The sequence below is a fragment of the Panthera leo genome, chromosome B1 (assembly GCF_018350215.1).
Source record: "Panthera leo isolate Ple1 chromosome B1, P.leo_Ple1_pat1.1, whole genome shotgun sequence".
NCBI lineage: Eukaryota > Metazoa > Chordata > Mammalia > Carnivora > Felidae > Panthera > Panthera leo.
This window is the reverse complement of record NC_056682.1, coordinates 89,702,076-89,715,272: the sequence shown is the minus strand read 5'-3', so window position 1 is coordinate 89,715,272 and position 13,197 is coordinate 89,702,076.

Genomic DNA, 13,197 nt, shown 5'->3' with positions numbered 1-13,197 from the left:
TATTATCAGTGGTGATGCCATGCTTTTTGAGCTGGTCTCAGGCTTCTTGATTTTTTTCTTCTACCAAAAGATAGGCCAAGAATCTGATTATGGAAGTACATATTATTTTTAACCTAAAATCACTTTATATTTCATTTTATAACACAGGTAAAGCATTATATTATTTTTGTAGCTGTCTTTGAATTTCTGTTACAGTTCTCTGGCTATCCTCGCCCAATATAAGTCACTCAGGCATATGTGGGAGAATCTGATAGGATTGAGAGCAAATGATTTAACATTCAACTTGTTAAAGCTCGTGTATTTCTATTTACTGTTTTTTTGCCATCAGATACGTCTCATCTCCTTACTATTTTGTAAAGTGAAAATGATAACAACACATTGCCGCCTTTTTGAATATCTTCTGTCAGTCACTTTATGTTCATCATTCGTAATCATCCCAACACCATAAAGTACTAAAGGTACTGAAGAAGAAAGAGATGCCTTATGGAATGAATGATCTCAGGGTGAGGAATCACAAGACATGACTCGATTTCTTGTCTTATCCCCCTTTTTAGACATGGATGCTGTATTTATACGCTCTATAGCATATTCCATAGTGCGTTATGCATGAATATTCTAAAAAAATTATTCAAGGTTTCACATCAGAAAAAATAGGGGCATAAGTTATATTAATACTCAAACTGAAACGACAGCTCCACACTATGGCAAGTGGAGGCTGGTACCTGTTCCAATTCTTGGAAGTTTCTGGTCTTCTTTCTTTCCTGGCATGTCCTTGAGTCCCTTTACCTCAGTCTTTCTTACCCTGGCCTCAGTAGATAATAAGCAATGTGGCACTTGCTTCCTGCAATAGGTGCCCCCAGGGCCGCCTGGGTGGCTCAATCGGTTAAGTGTCTGACTCTTGATTTTGACTCACGTCACGATCTGCCAATTTGTGACTGTGAGTTCAAACCCTTGATCTGGCTCTGCACTGACAGCATGGAGCCTGCTGGGGATTCTCTCCCCTGCTCTCTCCCTGACCCCCCACCCCCACCTCAGGTTCTCTCTCTCTCTCTCTCTTTCTCTCAAAACACAAACTAACAAAACAACTTAATAGGTACCCACAACATCTTTAACATTTTCAACTGTAATGAACCTTAGTCAAGAAAGTATTTTCAGTTACTGAGGTGCCTGGGTGGCTCAGTCAGTTAAGCATCTGACTCTTGATTTCATCTCAGTAATGATCTCATGGGTTTGTGGGGTCTAGCCCTGTGTCTGGTTCCGTGTTGATAGTGCTGAGCCTGCTTGGGATTCTCTCTCCCTCTCTCTCTGCACCACCCCCTCTCAAAATAAATAAACTTTAAAAAAAGAAAGAAAACTCAGTGAAATAATATATTGCTTAATGAATGTAAAATCATTCAATCTGAATATAAAATTTAAATAATTCAGTAAATTAGGTAATTTTTGGAATTAAGAAGCCAATTTGTTAAAATGTTTCATCCATTCTATTTAAAGAAATGTTATAATTTCAACTATAACTATGTGACATACTGTCAAGATAATGGTTAATTTCCTTAAAGATAAAATTGTCAACTCATTACAGCTGAATTTGGAATATGATTTTCAAAACTTAATTATCATTAGCTATTTTTTAGCTGATGTATTTTAAATTGTTCGGAATATTATTTTTAAAAATCAGACTTTATATGTAAATTATAAATTTAAGATTATTTTCAAAAATAGCAATGGAAAGAAACTAATTTATGTATTAGTTAGGCAAATGCTAATGTTTAAAGGCATACAGCTGCATTTCTTCTGATAAAACAAGAAAATTCAATCTAAATCTTTTCAACTTTTCAGTTTGGATATGTGACAGTAATTGTAAATCTTGTTGACATGACTTCCCCTTCTCTTGGCAACCACCTAAGTTTGTATTTGAACAGCCAACACTCATTATCTATTATTTTGTTTTCCTCTGAATCTGGGAGAATACATTATTTTTTTCTTTTATTGCGGAGTCATTTTCACAAATGGGTTCATATTACCAAGTATGAAGAAGATGACTACATTAATTATATTTATTAATAGCATGTGCTCAATTATTCATATTATTTACATATATTAATAGCATGTTGTATATATATGTATATATGAATACATATACATATGTACACACACACACACACACATATATATGTATATATATATATATATATATATATATATATATATATACCTGTGAAGAGAGAAATACTTCTTTTAAATGTAAGAATTCTTAAGTAAATATCTTAGAATTACTAGTAACATGGATAGCTAGTAACATGTGTTAATCTAGGTAGAGTTATCTTTCTCTTCTCTTCAAACAGTCCAGCTTTAATAATAGCAAGAGGACAAAATTTGTGTAACAAATTCTCACTAGGTAAGAGGCTATATCTAATCCAGCCCTATGACATCAATGAGAATAAAGTTATTAATACTTTAGTGTACCAGATGCCTTCAGATATATTTTAGCTCAGATATAACATTTGTCCTGAAATTGAGAAAATAATGATCTGAAATATTAATTCTTGATAGGTCCATTTATTTTCTGTTGAATCTATTCACAATAGATTCTAATTCTAATTGAATGATGAGAGTAGGATTGAGGGAACAAAAGGAAGATGAAAGATTCTATATCTTCCTGACCAGGTTCGGCTGCAGATGACCTCCTGTTCTTTCTCTGATTTCTCATTGTTCCACAAGAGCTTGTGCAGATCAGAACAAGAATTCTTTAGTGTCTGTCATGTAACATTAATAATGCCTCTTATCTCTTATGACATTGACCTACAAATAAATGGCAGCTAACAACTACACAGCTCAAGCTCACTCAAATGTGTGTTTTAAATAATGACAGTTTGAACATCAGATGCCTTACATATTGAATCCATACAAATCCTAGATCAGGAAACAGAATGGGATGGGATATGGACATGGGATAATAATAGATACTCTGAATATGTGAGTGATAATTGTTGGTAAGGCTCAATTGAAAATCGTCTTCACAAGGTTTTTTTTTTTTTAACTTTATGTTAAATGTCCCTTCTACCTTTGTAATATGGCTTGTCTTGAAGTTTATTTTATATGATATTAATATAGACACACTAGTTTATGTTGTTTCATGTTTACATGAAGTGTATTTTTATAACATTTTACTTTCAGAGCATTTGTGTCATTACATTTAAATGCATTATTCCTATCGTGAAAGAAACATGCCTGGCTTATTATTATGTTATTCTTATTTATTGTTTTAAAATTTGGGCTGACAATCTGTACCTTTTAATTAAATTGTTAATTGTAGTTTTATCTGATGTAATAATGTAGTCAGATCATATCTACCATTTTTAACATCTATCTAAAGTTATTTATTCACTGGTTTGTTGTTTTTTTTTTTAATTTCTGTTATCTTTTTCCTTCTTTCTCTTGGATTGACCAATCATTTTTTTAACATTCCACTTAAATCCCTTTCTGCTTCTATTTCCGGGTTACTCCTGAAATTACTTTATATACTTAACAGAGTACAGAGTTAGTATTTTAATGCTTTATGCAAACCATAAGCATCGTGTAATAATACTTCATGTACCTCAACTTTGTTGTGTTACAGCCATATATTTTACATCCACATATGTTACAAACCTAACCATAAAATGTTATGGTTTTGCATTAAATTATCCGTTGTATGTTAAAGAATTTTAGAAGTAACAGAGTTAGTCTTTCTATCTTTATCCAATGTATTTATGTATCGAGCATATTCATTCTGTCCTTGGATCTGTTCCTTCTGGACTCAGATGTCTTTGCAGAAAATTTGTAATAGCAGTTTTTGTGGTGCAAATCAGTGGTGACATTATTTTCGTTTTAATTTTCTGAAAATATTTTCAATTTACCTTCACTTTTGAAGGTGTTTTGGTTGGGTTACCATCTTTGGTTTTGTGGGTTTCTTTGTTTCTCCTTAAAAATGTCAGTCCATTGTGTACCGACATTCATTTTTTTCTGAATCTTGATAATTCCACTGTTATTTGTATCATTATTCTTCTGTAGATAATGTGTCACTTTTTCTCTGGCTCTTTTCAAGGTGTTTATTTTTATCTCTCCTTTTAAGCAATTTAATTATAATGTCTGGTGTGATTTTATTTTCATTTACTCTGCTTTAGGATTCCTGAGCTACATAAATCTTTATATTTGTGTTTTTCTTCATGTTTTGGACATCTTTGTCATTATTTCTTCAAAAACATTTTATTTCTGTCTCTCACATGTTCTCTCTCTTCTTTTGGGAATTTAATTACACATATGTTAGACCCACCGGTTGCTGACATCCAATTTCTTTATTTTATTTTTTTATCTGTTTTTCTCTCTGTACTTAATATTGGATACTTTCTATTGACTTATCTACAAGGTCACTGAACCTTTCTTTTGCCATCTTCAATATTCTGTTAGTCACACCCAATAAATTTTAACTTTAACTCCCTAAGGCTCCCATTTTCTTTTTTAAATATGTCTATGTTTTTCACTTATGAAGATTTTTTTTCTTCAAGTGTTTGACATATTTACAATAACTGCTTTACAACCTTTGCTTGCTAATTTCTATCTCTGGTTTGTCTTGGGGCACATATTTATTCATGTTCTATTGTCCATGAGTCATATTTTCCTACTTCATCATTTATCTAGTCATTTTTATGTCTTCCCAGACATTTTGGATGATATACTGTTGAGACTCCTGGCTCTTTCATCTTTCACTGAAGAGAAATGGTTTCTGTTCAAGTGGATAGCCAGACTTTTGGCTGCTCACTTTTAAGTTGTAGAGTCTGAATTTAGAGCTTTAGAGTGGATCTGTTTCACTTTTGTTCTTGGACTTCAGCTGAGCACCTAGATCTGTAAAGCAGACTTTACCTGGATGGCAGAGACGTTCCGTGGTTTCACCAGAAAGACTGATGTGTTTTCCAAGACTCTCTATGTGGAAGATATTTAATTGTTACTTCTCTCTCCCTTCCATTAAACAACCGCTAAATCTCTGTTCAACTTATTCATGCTTTGCAATGTGTTTGCCACTGAGCTTGATAGCATCTCATTCTGGGTTTAGCCAAGGATTTGAGGGGAGATTATAAAATAGGTCTGCATCTTTCACTGATATTTTGTAAACTAAAGTATTCAAAAGAAGGTTAATTAGGCTTTAAAATGTGATTTCTAAGGATTTCTTTCTTAGGAAATTTAGGAAATGTTTTACAACTTAAATGCAGACAATTATATATATGTATATGTCCTTGGAATAAATGTCTTTGGAATTCTGGACACATATTCATTAAGAGATATTTATAAGTGTCTAACTTGAAATAAAGACAGAAAAAGATTCCTTAAAGTATTAAATAAATACATTCTCACTATTCTCCTAAAAGTTACCGTGTGTGTGTGTGTGTGTGTGTGTGTGTGTGTGTGTGTGTGTGTGTATACACTCATGAGGATCCCTGTGATCTGGGTAGATCATTTTTAAGTACAGAGAAAGAATGTTGCAGGCTTTTATTGGCTAATAAATGCTTCAACTTCTTGCATGTCCCAGACTCCCTTTCTATTTTTTTTTCACGTTCCTTTAAATAATGTGTCCCCTTTCCTTTCTGCTGTATTAATCTGTTTATTCTGATGAAAGTTAATTTACTTACTTACAGATTATTTTTGGCCTTTCAGTCTCTAAAATAGTATGAAACTCTTTTGAAGTTCTCTCTAGGTTATTTGCTATGAGCTAGAGTTAGGTAAAAAACAAAACATGCAGTGTAGAACTAATGGGATGTGAAATCCAAACCCCAGAAGTACCAGGAAGGACAGAAATATCTGTGACCTCCTGCACTTGTCACTACTATTGTGTAAAGAAGTCATCTGTCTTTTTGAAGTATTTACATTGCTTCACAGTCTCCATTTTGGTAATGTTTCGACTTAAGGTCCTGTCATAATTACGATCACAGAAAAAAATGTTACTAAATTTTTGAAGTCTCTAGATAGATATATCCTCTAAAAATTTAACAAAGGCAAGATATTGCAGAAATAATAAAATTAAAGAGATCTGTGTAATGTAACAAAAAGAAATTAGGAAACATACAAACTAAGTAATAATAATAGCCATAATAATAAAGACAATTAGCAGAGCCAATGTAAACAGGTGCATTATCAAAGAACCTTCCCCTCAAACTGTATGTGAATAAGAGAATAAAGAACTGAAAAGTTAGGCAAATCACCAATTTCTAAAGGAGATTTACCAGCTCATGAAATTACAACAAACTAACCAACCAAAGCCAATTAATAAAGTCTATTAAGATTTGTCTCAGGCAGATGATTTTAATGATTTTTATAAACTCATGATACATATGTAATGTTTTCTCACTTCCAAATATGGAGCCACTTCTAATGCTCTAATTCTTACATTCAGACATCATTTCTAGTTGTATGCACTTGCATTTATACACTCTGAGAAGTTTGTTAAGTACAAATATTTGTTTCTTTTATGATTATTTATTTAAAAAATACTTTATATATATGGCACTAGACTCTTTATATGCTATGATAGACTTAAGCTAATAGAAATTAGATACTGTTTAAATTATATTTAGTATGTGTTAACCTTTCATCTTGGTTATTTAAAACACAAATTAATGAAAAAAATTACTTAGATATAATTTCCTAACATGGAAAACAGTCTTTGTTTATTATTTCTCCTTGGAACTCAGGACCTTTATGTTAATAAATATATATTTATAAATGTCTAACTTGAAATATAGAGAGAAAAACATTCCCTGAATGTTTCAATTAAATGCATTCTCACTATTCTCCTAAAAGTAACTATAAAATTTTCCATTTTGGTTGCTACTCATCTCCACACTCATTTTTGGGAATCCTTCATATATGCCCTTTTTTCCTCTTCTGGTTTGATAACAGCACAAAGGAGACCATTGTTGGATTTCATTAGAAGATGGTTGATTAAGGGGCGAATGGGTGGCTCAGTCGGTTGAGCGTCTGGCTTCAGCTCAGGTCATGATCTCACGGTCTGTGAGTTCGAGCCCCACGTTGGGCTCTGCACTGACAGCTCGGAGCCCGGAACCTGTTTCAGATTCTGTGTCTCCCTCTCTCTCTGACCCTCCCCTGCTCATGCTCTGTCTCTCTCTGTCTCAAAAATAAACAATTTTTTTTTAAAGGAGAAGATGGTTGATCAATAATTCTCTATTTCTATAGTATGATCTATTTAAAAGCAGACACATGAGCTTGTATTCTAGTGTGTCCAAGTCTCTATATGTACTAAAAAAGTAAACTGTAATTAATTATAATGCTCTCCTGGACAAACAAATGCAGTGAATAAATATTTTGAGTTAGAAGTAGGGCCAAGATTAGAATAACAAATTTAATAGCTATTATATAAAATTGATTTTTAGTTTAGGAAACATAAAACATATACAGTAGCAAGTATATATTTTGCATATTCAATAAATACGTATTTTCCTATACTAGCATTCCCCACTATTCCTTAGAATGTTTTAAATTTTTTTTATACTGTTTATTTTTTTTTTATTTTTGAGACAGACAGAACATGAACAGGGTAGGGGCAGAGAGAGAGAGGGAGACACAGAATCTGAAACAGGCTCCAGGCTCCGAGCTGTCAGAACAGAGCCTGATGTGGGGCTCGAACCCACGAACTGTGAGATCATGACCTGAGCTGAAGTCGGACGTTTAACTGACTGAGCCACCCAGGTGCCCCAAGAATGTTTTAAATTGGTAAACTATAGGGGCACCTGGGTGGCTCAGGTCATGATCTCACAGTTCCTGATTTCCATGAGTTTGAACCCAGCGTCTGACTTGCTGCTGTCAGCCTCTCAGCCTGTCAGGGAAGAGCCAGCTCTGGATTCTCTGTCTGGCTCTCTCTGCCCCTCCCCTGCTCCTGCCCTTCCTCCCCTTCCCCCCTCCCCCCCCCACAAAAATTGATAATCTATAAAACATAATCACCTGGCTTTTTACATGAGAAGTTTTGTAAAAATCATGAATTGTAGAATCTGCACAGTGTTTTAGTTACACTTGTCTTCTTGTATACAACTTCTTGCTTTAATATGTCTCTGCCTGACCTCTATGTTTTGATGGTGGGTTGATTTTTATTTCCATCATTGCTTTACACTGACACTTCTAAAATTGTTTTGGAGTCTCATTATTAATGCACTTTTTTAAGAACACAAGCAATTTTTTTTCTTCTCAAACTTATTGATAAAATTTAATAGCAAAAAAGGGAATTAATGACATTACTCCAATGATTTTAAAATAATCATTTGAAATCATGCATTCAACATCGAAAACTGTCGGTTACTGTTGTACAAGTTAACAAATATTTCTACCTCAAATAAACCACATTTCAAAACATCTAATGATGGAAGCCTGCAATGTTAGATTTATACATAATAAAGCATAACCAAAATTTGTCACCTAAAGGAAATTTCCCCAAACCTAAAGTTTATCAGTATCTTCTCATTCCTCTTAATATAAAAGTCCATGTGTTGACTTTTATCAGTAATTTAATAATGTTTTGTTTTTACATTTCCTACATTATGATTAATTCTTATAAAATGTGTACTTCCTCATTCTATAATCAGAATAGTTTTAACATTAACCATTATATAATTTGAAGATTTGTCATCTTGGGAGGTCTATTGTTTCAAAAAGTTATCTCATATAAAAGTGATATAAAAGTCTAACACTTTATAATTGTTTTCCTTCTTGGTTATCCAAACTAAGGCGTCTGAAACTAATATAGTACCAACCATGGCAAAATATGTAATGAGAATACTTTCTTGGGCTTTGACATGTATTTGTGAGTTCTAGAATTTAGTTACAGGTGAGTTACCATCTCTGTCTTAAATCAGATTGCTTAACATCTATAGCTATAGCCACTGGATAACAAATACAACCGTCACTAACTGGACCACTTTCAGTAATGACCTTATCTAAGAGGAGTAATGACTCCGGTTCTCTGTAAGGCATTGTTCAAAAATCCTATTTCTAGTATAGTGTGTGACCACTGGAGGGAAGGCACACTATATCTGAGACAGAGCAGATTGTACATGATACACATTGTGTGTACCTAGAAAAATATAAGAAACTTTTACTTTATGTAAAAGATTTCACTCAGGCCCTGTACTCTAGTCCAGATATGATGAAATTTGCATTTGTTTATTACACTTTTTCTCTTTTTGAATCCATTTGACGTTTATTATTGCCATAGCCTGAATATTTGTGGATCCCCAAAGTCGTATGTTGGGACTCATCTCCAATATGATGTTATTTGGAGGTGGGGCCTTGGGAAGGTGATTAGGTCATGAGAACAGACAGAGCCTTCATGAATGAGTTAGTACCCTTATAAAACAGACTGCAGAGGATTTGTTCCCTCCTCTGCCATATGAGGACACAGACAATAGACACTTATCTTTTGACCAGGAATTGGGCTCTGACCAAGCTGGGGATACAGCAAATCCTCTAACATCTTGATTTTGGACTGCCAAGCCTCCAGGAACTGTGAGCATTAAATCTATGCTGTTTGTAAGCTACCCAATTTATGGTATTTGGTATAGATCAGTCTCAATGGACTGAGACAGTTAAGATTAAGATTTAAATGAAAACACATAGCTGAACTCTTTCTTTTGACCCCGTTCCTTATGGGCATATTTTCCCCCTGAATAAATTTCAAACTCAGTTCCATAGAGAAAATTATTCTTACTGTGTTGTCCATCAATATAATTTACAACCAATTCAAACTCTTTTTTTTTAATGTTTATTTATTTTGACAGGGAGAGCAAGCACAGGGGAGGAGCAGAGAGAGAGGAGAAGGAATCCCAAGCAGGTCTGTGCTGTCAGTGAGGACCCCAACATGAGGCTGGATTTCATACACTGTGAGATCCTGAGCCATAATCAAGAGTCAGAGCCTAATGGGCTACGCCACCCAGGCACCCTGCAATTCAAGCTCTTTTCCATGTAACTCTCTCTTGTTTGCTTTTCCACATCCACTTTCCAACTTTGCTGGTCCTGCCTTTGAGTCAACACACTGACACACCAAGGTTATGTCTACACGCACTCTAGCTTCTAGTTGAGCTACACCAGTGGCAGTGGTGAGTCCCAGTAAGAAATCCGAAGGATGAAAAAGAGCTAGATCAGGAAAATTATCTGCAAGCTTCCTCCCAGTAGGGTCAACACAGGTTGGTTGTGTGCCTTGACTGAAGACAGCAGTCCTCGAAGCCAGTTTTTCCTGTATAACCTATAACCTCACTCTCCATTCATTTTTATATTTCTGTTAGTGCTGAAATCTGTACTAACATGTGAGGTCCCTTCACGCCTCACTCCCACATTCATAACTAATTCTAATAATAAATAAAACCTCTTCGGGGCGCCTGGGTGGCTCAGTGGGTTAAGCGTCTGACTTCGGCTCAGGTCACGACCTCACAGTTAGTGGGTTCAAGCCCCATGTCGGGCTCAGTGCTGACAAGTCAGAGCCTGGAGCCTGCTTCAGATTCTGTGTCTCACTCTCTTTCTCTGCTCCTCCCCCACTAGTGCTCTGTTTCTGTCTTTCAAAATAAATAAATGTAAAACAAAAGAAAACAAAACAACAATAACAAAAAAACCCTCTTCAATGATCATAATTTGCATGGCATCTGTCTCCGGTTGGGATAGCGTGTCCTTGAAGATACAGCAATATGCTTGAAATCTAAGACAATTTGGATAGTCATCTCATAACTTTGTCTAAACAACCAGCCAGTAATATGTTAACATGCGCTAAGATACTAATTTTAGTTCTCACGAGAAGCCACAAGACAAAGTATAGAATGCTGTTACAATAACTTGGGTTTATCACTTATAGACAAAGCATTTTTCAACAAGTTGCTTCAAAATTAACAATTTGATGTATGTGACAGGAACAATTTATTTAATGTTAGAAGGTCATTGTCTGTGGCCAAGTGTTCTATCCAGCTCCACATAAATGCATCACCTAACTCCATATTAATACACTTAAAAATAAGTTTAAACAATTAAAACACTTTTCATTAATTATTCTGTTCCCTACATTTAGAATAATAAGGAGGTTGCACTTTTTCAAAAATTATTTCATTATTTTTAAATAAAGTTAAATTTATGTCTTTAAAAATAGACAATACGGCATAAAGAAAGCAGGAAACACTCATTTAAAACACATTTTATTTACTCTTCATGGAATATGTCACAGTCATTATGGAATTGAATTACTAAAATCTGGATGGAAAACTAAATTAATCGGAAAAGAATATTAGTTGTTTCACCTAAACTTATATATATTACTTACTTTATTTAACTTTAGTTATGTTTTCCAAACAGGGACCTAATCTACTAATTTATCAATTTCCCTTCCCAAGTTCCATGTTGTTAATCACTCAGTTTGTGTAGTGTAGGCTTGCAGGCTCTGGGCATTTGGCTCAATTGGTTGGTATATTTTCCTAATGAGGCCAGGAATCTATGCCCAGTCCCAATAGGCGCCACTTAGTTTCACACAGAAACAATAACTACATAATGTGTCTTTAATTTCAATACTGACTGGAAAAAATGGATTTGTTCACGTACAAGTTTGCCTTCATCTTTGCTTGCGAAGCTAGTTTCTATTCCTCTATTAATAATAATTATGATAATAATAAATCATTTTAGCTTTTCATTTTCCTGAATACAGCCTTCCACCTTAAGCTCTCTCAAATGGAGGTTACTCACTTCTCATATCTCACAAAAATTGAGAGTTAGAAGGCAATGTAAGCATCCCTTTCAATCCTGCTGCTGAGAATGTCTTTCTAAATCTTATTTCTTCACATTTTTATAAAAGCCTCTGAATTTGAGACTCATGCCACCCTGACTACCATGTTTTCTTCAGAAATTTTTAGCTTTTGGGGAGCCTGGGTGGCTCAGTCGGTTAAGCGGCCGACTTTGGCTCAGGTCATGATCTCGCGGTCCGTGAGTTCGAACCCCGCGTCGGGCTCTGTGCTGACGGGTCAGAGCCTGGATCCCGTTTCAGATTCTGTGTCTCCCTCTCTCTGACCCTCCCCCGTTCATGCTCTGTCTCTCTCTGTCTCTAAAATAAATAAACGTTAAAAAAAAATTAAAAAAAAAACGAAATTTTTAGCTCTTTATTTGGAAATAGCTTAAACTTCTACTACTTTTGTAAAAAGAAAACCCTTACAAATTTCATCTATATCTTCTCTATGTATTTTACAATAGGTGTGTTGTGTGTGTATACACAGACACATGTGTGTGGTAAGATAGTAATTGGAAATCACAAACAGACACACAGGCAGGTTCGAGAATAAGTTGTAAATGAGTTGCTCCCTTACCTTTGAGTAATTATGTATTATAATCGTATGTGTGTTTATTTTTTCATTTTTATTTTTTTAAGTTCATTTTTTTCCTATTTTGAAAGACATAGAGACAGCATGAGTGAGGGAGGGGCAGAGAGAGGGAGAGAGAGAATCCCAAGCAGGTTTCACGTTGTCAGTGCAGAGCCTGCTGTGGGGCTTGAACTCACAGACTGCAAGATCATGACATGAGCTGAAGTTGGACCCTCAACTGACTGGATCACCCAAGTACCCCAGCATCATTTTCCCTACAATACTAACTGCCAAATTCTTAAAGATATCAAGTTTCTCTTGTTTCTCTTGATCAGATTCCTCCTGTCTTCATTTTCTTCCTTTGTTCGTTGATTATTTCATAGTGTATCAATCTACCTGATCTTACCAGTAGTTTAAGTCCCTGTGATCCATTCATTTCAGTGTCCTCACTTGACAAAACATTCTTTTCAGATTCATCAAATGTTTTTCAATATCTTGCCTCTATTATAAAAAAGGCAGAATTGTGACACTATAAATTTATGATCCAAGGTCAATTAGGTGATTAATGTTTCCAGTCAATCCTTCTTTCCCTTTTTCTTTCAAAGGAAACAGAATTGGTCTTGTGTGGCAAGACACAAGTGAAAACTGGCATGGGCACAACCGTCAAAAGACTCTCCCCTGCCAGTGAATACCACCCATATGTTAGAGTGAGCCCTGCTTCTTTACCAAAGACACACCCCACCATGCTTTAATATTCCTGTTTCACAAATAAAGATTACTGATACACCTAAACACCAAATTAACAAAGCTTCAAATGGTCCCCTCCTTTTTAATC